Genomic DNA, 10,335 nt, shown 5'->3' with positions numbered 1-10,335 from the left:
TTTATTTATTTTCTTTGAATTATTTATTGCAAAATCTGCACCTCTTCTGTGGCTAATATAAATTTCATAATGATCCTTACTCCCGTGAAGTCAAGCAGCAAAAGTTAAGTGACAGTGTGCAAATACTGCTGGCCCCTTTTGGGGTGAACTGAATATGCAAGACTAGATTTACATGTCACTGTTTATAAAAACCTTCTTTCCCGGGCTGTCAGAATGAAAGGAGTCGTGCGGCAACATGTTGGAAATCCACGCTGGACCCAATTGAATATGTAAAAATCCAGAAGCAAGTTTTTGACAGCTTTTGATTCTTTTGATGTATAGTTATTCAGCAGTGGGCTGTTGCGCTTTTCAAAGTTGTGGCCTGAACTCATTTAGCAGCTTTGCTGAAGGGGGGGGGGGATTTCAGCCAGCTGTGATATATCCTGAATATTATGAAATAGAAAGGCCTTTTTGGAAGTGCAGAAAATATTTTCTGAGCAGAAAAGAATATACATGAAAACGCTAACCCTCAAAGGCATTATTTTTATGTGTTGTAGGTGTTTTATTACTTCTGTGACTTTGATGTGGTAACTGAGATGTTTTCTCTCCCTATATGCCCTCCTACAAAATTGGAAGGAGGGATAAGTGATGCACAGAGATGGCGATTTCTGTGTGTTTCATTTGTGAACCCAAATGAAATGCATAACATTTAGAAAGAATAAAATGGACAATTGGTATAAGCAGTTTGGAGGCTGACTGACCAAATCCTTATTTTTTCAGCTGAGCTTTAATCTAATCCAGCATGTTATTGTTAGTCTTCATCACTTCTACTGTTTACCATATTCAAGTTGTCCTGGTTATAGTGTTGCAGACTGTCTTAAGTATCCTTCAAGTATCAATTCTATCCCACACAGCCTCAGGAAATGGGTTGTGTTATCTCTCCTGTGGCGATACCATGTGATCATGCTGGGCTACTAGTAGTAGTAGTAGTAGTAATAGTATAAGTAGTAGTATGTGGCACGTTAAGATTCAGCATTGCTGGCAAAAATGGATGTTGCTCGTTGAGTGCTCGATTATTAAATATGAATATTGAATATGTCTATCCCTGTCCTTCTACATTATAGTGGGTTTTTTTAAATCCTGAGATGCATTGCATCTCTTAATAATGTCTCTTGAGATGCTGTTCACTGGTTTGATTCTGTAGTGTTCTCTCTTCTATGCTTTGAGTACCATCTCAAATCTCTCTCTTTCTTGAGGTCATCTTGAGGGCTCCTTGCTCCCTATTAAAAAGCCAGCTTGTTTTTTGTGGTGTCGAGACAGTGGTTTGTGGGGTCAAGGGAGAATAAAGGGAATATTTTATCAAAGCCATTGACTGAAATAATTCTATGGACATTTGCAAGTCAAATAGTCTGTGGGATTGAGGGACTTGACTAGAGCAGGACTCTTGAGAAATGTTTAAATGCTTTATTCGGATGCATTATACCTCTGCCTCATGTTATATCAATGAGTTTGGTTTGATGCATTAATTAGAAAGTATTCATAAAAAAAAATAGAAATTAAGCCTTGATTCTCACACATGCAGGTGTCACCGGGTGAAAACCTGGTGAATCTAAAAAGATTCCTCGTTGGTCTTAAATCTGGCTCTGTTGAGTGTTGGCCATAACGAGAGCCAGCTGAAGCAAATCAGCTGCGCTTTATTGAAGCACGTGCTCAGGAAGAGGAGCATAAAAAGGGAGTGTTTGAGCAGTGTGGACGGTTGGGCAGGCAGTAGTGTGTGTGCTGACAACGGCGGTGAAGTAAGAAGGCTGAAGGTTTAATGCCAGATCAGGAGTTCTACTGTGAGATTTCCCGAGGCATGCTCACTTGGTGAGTTTTCTGAAGAAACCACGAACAGCAACGCAATGAAGTAAGTGAGAGGATTATACAGAAGTGAGAGAGGAAACCACTGCAGGATATTGAGTGACTCACCGAGGAAAAGTTAAGTGCACCCTTCCATTGATTACCTGTTGAGAAAACCACATTTGAAGATTGACCATCACCAGTGTGCAACTAACCTTTGTTTGCGGGCAGTGTGTGTGATCTTGTTGACAGAACGACGCGCAGTAATTGGAACAGCTGGGAGGATCGCTGTTGTGTTCATGCTGATCTTTTGAAACCATTATTCCTCGAGTCATCCACCCTACAGAGAGAAGAGAAACGAGTTGATTAATCACTGTGGAGATGAAGTGAGTTTGCAGTGTCTGAAAGAGTGAAGTGCACAAGTGTGAAGATTTACAAGAGTGATTTATGCTCAAGTGTGGTGAGATCAAACGACTGCGTTTCCTCTGAAACTTTGATGGATGAATATTGACTTGTGACTGTGAAGATTCCTTCAAATTGATCTGTCTAAGCTGTGTCCAGGTTCCCACTCGAGTGGACGGTGTGGAGGGAAAGAGCTCAACGCACTCCGAGTATCACGCTCCACGAGCACTGTATCTCAAGTCCACGAAAGTCCAGTCTCACAAACTCTCCAAACGACGCCGCTCCGCTATGCACGGAACGAGAGCAGAGGCGGGTAAATTACCAAAGTCTTGTATCACTTGTTATTGCCTGATCCACCATTATTGTCTGTCCCTCAGAAGAGGTGGGGAAGCTGCTGTTCATTCGATCGGCTGTCCTAAGAACATCTTCACGTGCCGAATACTTACCTGCTCTGTCCGTGGGGAAAGCTGAAGGCGAGAAGAAGCCTCTGTCCATCCTACAAGCACTTTCTGACAAGACGAAAAGACGAGAAGAAGCCATTGTCCCACCCATGAGCCAGTAAAGAAGAGAAATATCCCTTGCCCCCTCAGTTCCTCTTCCCAAACCGGGTTTCAGCCACAAACATTCTCAGCACTGTTTTTATTGTTTTAAATTAATAAAAACTTACCTTTTAAAAGCCATTCTGTTGTCTGCCTCTTGGTGCCCTCTGGTGTCTGCTCCTCCGGAGTGTGGTAATTGTCCCTCTGCCCTAACATCGGTTACATAACTTTTGGCATAGTCTGCAGGGTTTGCCACTCGGAGTTGAGCGGCCAGAGGACCCAGGATGGCGGACGAAGATTTGCCAGCTGCCCGACAACCAATGGCATCTATGTTTATGGGAGTCCCATGGGCCCAGAAGTATGGTGGGTCTGGCTCAGAGTTAAGTTTAACGGACTGGAGAGCGCAAGTAGAATACTTGGCCGGACTGCAAGGGCTCCGCGAAGCCCAGAAGATACAATTCATATTGAATTCGCTTGAGGGGGAGGCGAAGAGGGAAGTCCGAGCAGCGCCTGAAGCCGTCCGAGCCACCACACAGACCATATTTGAATTCTTGTCCGGGCAGTATGGTGATTCCACTCCAGTGGCAGTGCTACGAACACAGTTCTTTAACTGTAAGCAGGGACCTGGACAGACCCTACGAGCATTCGCTCTGCGATTACGAGAACAGTTCTCTAGACTGAAGAGTCGAGAGCATCATGGACTGGGTGAGGAAGAGACACTACTCAGAGATCAGTTCCTCTTGGGGTTACGAGAAGGTCCAATACGACAGAGTCTGAGACTGCAGCTTCGAAGGGATGTCACCTTGACCTTCGAATATTTACGTAAGGAGACCCTAGCCCTGGAACAGGATCACCAACAGACCGTAGAGACACCGGTGTGTATGGCTGCAAGTGGAACGAGTGCCTCAACACAGCCCGAACTGACAGACTGGAAGCAAGCCCTATGTGCAGAGCTGATGAAAGACGTCCGAGAGGAGATGGCTGAATTCTCAAAATCCATTCTTGGGGAACTCCGCCATGGGCGGCCAGAGCCCTTGCCTTTACCTCGGGAACGGCCGTATTCTGACGGCACCAGCCGCCCGTTCAGTTCCAGGTTCCAGTGGGATGAACAGGGGCGCCCGATCTGTAACACCTGGGGAGAGTCAGGACATTATAGCCGCCAATGCGGCTCCCGACGGAACTCGCAGGGGGGTTTTTAGAACGACCGGCCACTGTGGGTCAAGTGGTCGGGACCCGCCGGATGGACCCTTTCATCAATCCAGCTTCACGAGATGGCCTGGTGGGACATTGCCCCCTCGTGGAGATTAAAATCAATGGTGTTACTATTCGGTGCCTGGTAGACACAGGATCCCAGGTTACCATGCTTGCTGAGAGTCTGTCCAAAGATCTGTTCGATGCTCATCACTTACCTGAAGCTGAAGTCCCCTGGCTCACCCTGCGAGGAGCAAATGGCCTGAACATCCCCTACATCGGATATCAGGTTGCCAACTTCGAGATCCATGGCACCACGATCCCACAAAAAGGAGTCGTGATTGTGCGAGACTCCTGTCTGGGGGAACATCGAGCCCTGCTGGGAATGAACGTGATTATGGACTGTTGGGAAAAGCTGTTTCGGGCTGGTCCTCCCCGTTACACTTCCGCAGCCGAGAAGAATGAGTGGGAGCGTGTTGTGACCGACTGTCGGCGGGTGCAGGCCGCAAGCCCCCATTGAGATCGGGAAGACGTTGGTCGGGTAGCCTGTCGCTATGCTGTCCCTGTCCCTGCCCGGAGCGAGGCTGGGGTCTGGGTTCGGCTTCCAGAGCGGGCCTATGGCCCCGAAGATTGCATCCTTGTTGAGCCCCACTGGGAGTGCCAGACTATTGAAGTCGCTCGGGGGTTAACAGTAGCCCGTCGGGGCCGAATTGCAGTCAAAGTGAGGAACACTAATACTTACCCTGTTAATCTCTACCGGCACCAACGACTGACCCGTATCACGCCAGTAAGTCCCCATCAGGTGAGGGAGGAGCAGGAGGTCTGCTTCTGCCAGGTGAGCGCAACAGTGGTCGAAGTCAGTTTGGCAAGGGAAGAGTCTTGTCCTGGTCTCGCTACACGAGGCATGCCGATCCACCTACTGAGCGAGTCCCTGCAGGGGGAGGGCCTACTAGAGGAACAAACCCGCCGACTTCAGAGTTTACTGGCCAAGTGGCAACACGTCTTTTCCACCCATGATGAGGACTATGGGTGAACCGCTATAGTCAAACACACTATACCTACTGGAGACGCTCCACCCAGTCGAGAGCGGTACCGTCCGGTACCCCCGACTTTGTATACAGAAGTCCGTGCCTTACTAAAAGGAATGTTGGGACGTGGAGTTATTCGAGAGAGCAGCAGTCCATGGGCCGCCCCAATTGTCCTAGTCCGTAAGAAGACGGGCTCATGGAGATTTTGCGTAGACTATAGCAAACTGAACTTGGTGACGAATTAGGATGCCTTCCCCCTGCCCCGGATCGAGGATTCCCTTACGGGGCTGGCCAACGCCAGCTGGTATTCCACCTTGGACTTGGCGAGTGGCTACTGGCAGGTGAGAGTGGAGGAACAAGACCGCGAGAAGACTGCCTTTACCACCCCCTTTGGCCTGTTTGAATGGGATTGCATGCCCTTCGGCCTCTGCAACACCCCTGCGACCTTCCAGAGGCTTATGCAGCGATGACTGGGAGGGCAGCTGATGGACTCCACCCTGGTCTATTTGGACGATGTGATCGTCTACTCCCCCGACTTCAATTCCCACTTGTCACATCTGGAGCAAGTCTTCCGGGCGATGGAGCGGTATGGGCTGAAGCTCCAGCCAGGGAAATGCCAGCTCCTCAAAAAGGAGGTTCAGTTCCTGGGGCACCGAGTGAGCGCTGCAGGGGTAGCCGTCGATCCAGAGAAGGTGTCCGCGGTGCAGGTTGGGTCCCACCGAAAACCGTGAGGCAGGTGCGATCCTTTCTGGGATTCGTCGGCTACTACAGGCGTTTCATAAAAGACTTTTCAAAAATTGCAAACCCCCTGAATCAGCTGTTGGCTGGGACTGGTGTGTCACGGAGCCGGAGTTCCCCCACCATCACCTGGAGTCCGGAGTGTGAGGCCGCCTTCCACCGACTTAAGCCGGAGTTGTTACAGGCCCCCATTCTGGCTTATGCCGATTTCAACCAGCCTTTCATCCTCTACACCGACGCTAGCAACAGCGGATTGGGAGCCGTACTGGCCCAACGACAAGACGGAGCGGAAAGGGTCATTGCCTACGCCAGCCGGAGCCTCCACCCTGCTGAACGGAACGATGCCAATTACAGCTCTTTCAAAATCGAGCTGCTGGCCCTGAAGTGGGCTTTTTGTGAGAAGTATAAGAATTACCTGTGGGGAGCCGAAGTACTGGTGGTAACCGACAACAGTCCACTGGTGCACCTCCAAACCGCGAAGCTGGGGGCGGTGGAGCAGCGGTGGGTGGCCCAGCTCGCCAACTTCAATTATCGGCTACAATATCGACCAGGCCGCGAGCACATAAATGCTGATGTCCTGTCCCGATTACCACCAGCTAGAGAAGGGGGAACTCCAGGGCCAGAACCAGAAGAAGGGCTGATGGTGGGAGTAGTGGAAGCACCTGGAATACGAGCAGAGGGAGTACCAGTAAGTTGGGGATGGGACCCCCGTCGATGGAGGGAACGGCAAGAACAGGATGCAGGGTTGGCTACCCTACGTACCTACCTGGAGCAGAACAAACTCCCTGGGGTGGAAGAACGATGGGAACATCCGGGGAGAGTAAGGAAGCTTCTGGGGCAGTGGAAAAGATTGAAGCTGCGAGATGGTGTGATCTGCAGGTCCGTTCTGGACTCCAGGACCCATGAGCTGGTATCCCAAGTGGTAGTGCCCGAAGCCCAAATCCAGCCGTTGCTCCAGGCCTATCATGACCAGCTAGGACATCAGGGCCAAGAACGGACGGTGTCACTATTGCGCCAGCACTTCTTTTGGAGTGGGATGGAAGAGTCGGTGGGGAGGTATGTACAAGGATGCCCCCGTTGTACGCTGTTCAAGTCCCGGCGAGACGTGAGGGCCCCCATGGTCCCAGTAAGACCTAGAGCCCCGTTGCATATGGTGGCTATGGATTTTCTGACCTTAAGTCGCCCTACCGATCGCTACCAGAACATCTTGGTAGTCACCGATTTATTCACCAAATATGCCTGGGCCATACCAACCTTAGACCAGACCGCCACCACCACTGCCAGTGCTCTATGGAGACACGTCTTCCAGCCCTTTGGATGCCCTGAGACGCTCCATTCCGACCAAGGGCCAAACTTTGAGTCCCATATCGTCCAGGAGCTATGCAATCTGTACGGATGCCGGAAGACTTGCACCACGCCTTATCACCCACAGGGGAAGGGGGGGGGGTGAGCATTTTAATCAGACGCTCCTGAGCCTGTTAGGGACATTGGATGCGGACCACCAAGGGTACTGGACGGACAGTCTACCAGCCCTGGTACAGGCCTACAATAACAGCATCCACAGCACAACAGGGTTTGCCCCTACTTACCTGATGTTTGGGAGACATGTACGTCTGCCCACGGATCTGCTGTTAGGGACGACTCTAGCTGAGGCCCCCACCACCACCACCGAATGGGTACACCGACACCACCGCCAACTCCACTCTGCTTACGACAAGGTATCCAAACATCTCGATGTAGCGGCCAAGAAAAACAAGCGCTTGTATGACCGCACTGCCCGAGAGGCCCCTCTGTTGCCCGGAGAACGGGTGCTGGTACGGGATAACCGGCGCCAAGGGAAGGGGGAGCTTAGCGACCGGTGGGAAAACACCCCCTACATAGTGGAGCGACAGCAGAGGCCTGACCAGCTCGTGTACACCATCCGTCCCGAGGGGAAGCCCGGCCCTGTGAGTCCTGCACCGAAACTTGCTGCGCCCCTGTCCCAATTACCCGAGACAAGAGCCAGAGGCGCTAGCCCCTGTGGCCCCTGCACCACCTTGGGTGGGCTGGGCTATGATCTGTAGAGCCCCCACTCCGATGCCAAGAGAGGAAGAACCCGCTGCCCCAGCTCGACGCTCCCAACGGGAGACCCGAGGAGTACCCCCTGCAAGATATGGAGAATGGGAGTCTGGGCCCCGTTCTCGGGACTAGAACGGATCTGGTGGGGGAGGGTGTCACCGGGTGAAAACCTGGTGAAAACCTGGTGAATCTAAAAAGATTCCTCGTTGGTCTTAAATCTGGCTCTGTTGAGTGTTGGCCATAACGAGCGCCAGCTGAAGCAAATCAGCTGCGCTTCATTGAAGCACGTGCTCAGGAAGAGGAGCATAAAAAGGGAGTGTTTGAGCAGTGTGGACGGTTGGGCAGGCAGTAGTGTGTGTGCTGACAACGGCGGTGAAGTAAGAAGGCTGAAGGTTTAATGCCAGATCAGGAGTTCTACTGTGAGATTTCCCGAGGCATGCTCACTTGGTGAGTTTTCTGAAGAAACCACGAACAGCAATGCAATGAAGTAAGTGAGAGGATTATACAGAAGTGAGAGAGGAAACCACTGCAGGATATTGAGTGACTCACCGAGGAAAAGTTAAGTGCACCCTTCCATTGATTACCTGTTGAGAAAACCACATTTGAAGATTGACCATCACCAGTGTGCAACTAACCTTTGTTTGCAGGCAGTGTGTGTGATCTTGTTGACAGAACGAAGCGTAGTAATTGGAACAGCTGGGAGGATCGCTGTTGTGTTCATGCTGATCTTTTGAAACCATTATTCCTCGAGTCATCCACCCCACAGAGAGAAGAGAAACGAGTTGATTAATCACTGCGGAGATGAAGTGAGTTTGCAGTGTCTGAAAGAGTGAAGTGCACAAGTGTGAAGATTTACAAGAGTGATTTATGCACAAGTGTGGTGAGATCAAATGACTGCGTTTCCTCTGAAACTTTGATGGATGAATATTGACTTGTGACTGTGAAGATTCCTTCAAATTGATCTGTCTAAGCTGTGTCCAGGTTCCCACTCGAGTGGACGGTGTGGAGGGAAAGAGCTCAACGCACTCAGAGTATCACACTCCACGAGCACTGTCTCTCACGTCCACGAAAGTCCAGTCTCACAAACTCTCCAAACGACGCCGCCCCGCTACGCACGGAACGAGGGCAGAGGCGGGTAAATTACCAAAGTCTTGTATCACTTGTTATTGCCTGATCCACCGTTATTGTCTGTCCCTCAGAAGAGGTGAGGAAGCTGCTGTCATTCGATCGGCTGTTCTATGAACACGTCCACAAGCCGAGTCTGAGCATCGTCACTGTCTGTCCCTCAGAAGAAGTGAGTTTGCAGTGTCCGAAAGAGTGAAGTGCACAAGTGTGAAGATTTACAAGAGCAATTTATGCACAAGTGTGGTGAGAATCAAACGACTGCGTTTCTTCTGAAACTTTGATGGATGAATATTGACTTATGACTGTGAAGATTCCTTCAAATCGATCTGTCTAAGCTGTGTCCAGGTTCCCACTCGAGTGTACGGTGTGGAGGGAAAGAGCTTAACGCACTCCGAGTATCACGCTCCACGAGCACTGTCTCTCATGTCCACGATAGTCCAGTCTCACAAACTCTCCAAACGACGCCGCTCCGCTACGCACGGAACGAGAGCAGAGGCGGGTAAATTACCAAAGTCTTGTATCACTTGTTATTGCCTGATCCACCGTTATTGTCTGTCCCTCAGAAGAGGTGGGGAAGCTGCTGTTCATTCGATCGGCTGTCCTAAGAACATCTTCACGTGCTGAATACTTACCTGCTCTGTCCGTGGGGAAAGCTGAAGGCGAGAAGAAGCCTCTGTCCATCCTACAAGAACTTTCTGACAAGACGAAAAGACGAGAAGAAGCCATTGTCCCACCCATGAGCCAGTAGAGAAGAGAAATATCCCTTGCCCCCTCAGTTCCTCTTCCCAAACCGGGTTCCAGCCACAAACATTCTCAGCACTGTTTTTATTGTTTTAAATTAATAAAAACTTACCTTTTAAAAGCCATTCTGTTGTCTGCCTCTTGGTGCCCTCTGGTGTGTGCTCCTCCGGAGTGTGGTAATTGTCCCTCGGCCCTAACATCGGTTACACAGACACATTTGTGTTTAAGTAAGTGTGTCCCCAAGGTCCTTTACTTCACAAAGGGTTGATTCAAGTGGGGAGGCTTCTTAAATCCTTGTAAATCCATTCCTGGCACTGAGACTTTCCGCTCTTTTTTTTTTTTTTTTTTAAACACCTGAAACATTGTTGGATGAAACCGCTGGATGAAGTAGCTCTCCTCTAAGTGCTATATTTCTCTCTGTCTCTCCCTCACCCCTGTCTTGTTTATAGAAGTGCTATTAGTCTGTAGCTAGTTCAAGTCTGGAAAGCAACATTTGTCCAATGCTAATCTGGAGGAGGGAGATTTGTTGAGGAATTATGGACTTGTAAACAAGTCATCTTATACAGCTCAAGGACTTTGGCTGTACAGTGTCAATAGACTTGCCCAGTTAGCTGAGCTACACTCAAATATATTTAGGCCTACATTTAAGATTTATGCATTTGAATTGCATATCAAATTACATCAATTTATACACT

Source organism: Carassius carassius, chromosome 47 (genome assembly GCF_963082965.1).
Source record: "Carassius carassius chromosome 47, fCarCar2.1, whole genome shotgun sequence".
Lineage (NCBI taxonomy): Eukaryota > Metazoa > Chordata > Actinopteri > Cypriniformes > Cyprinidae > Carassius > Carassius carassius.
This window is presented reverse-complemented; position numbering follows the sequence as displayed.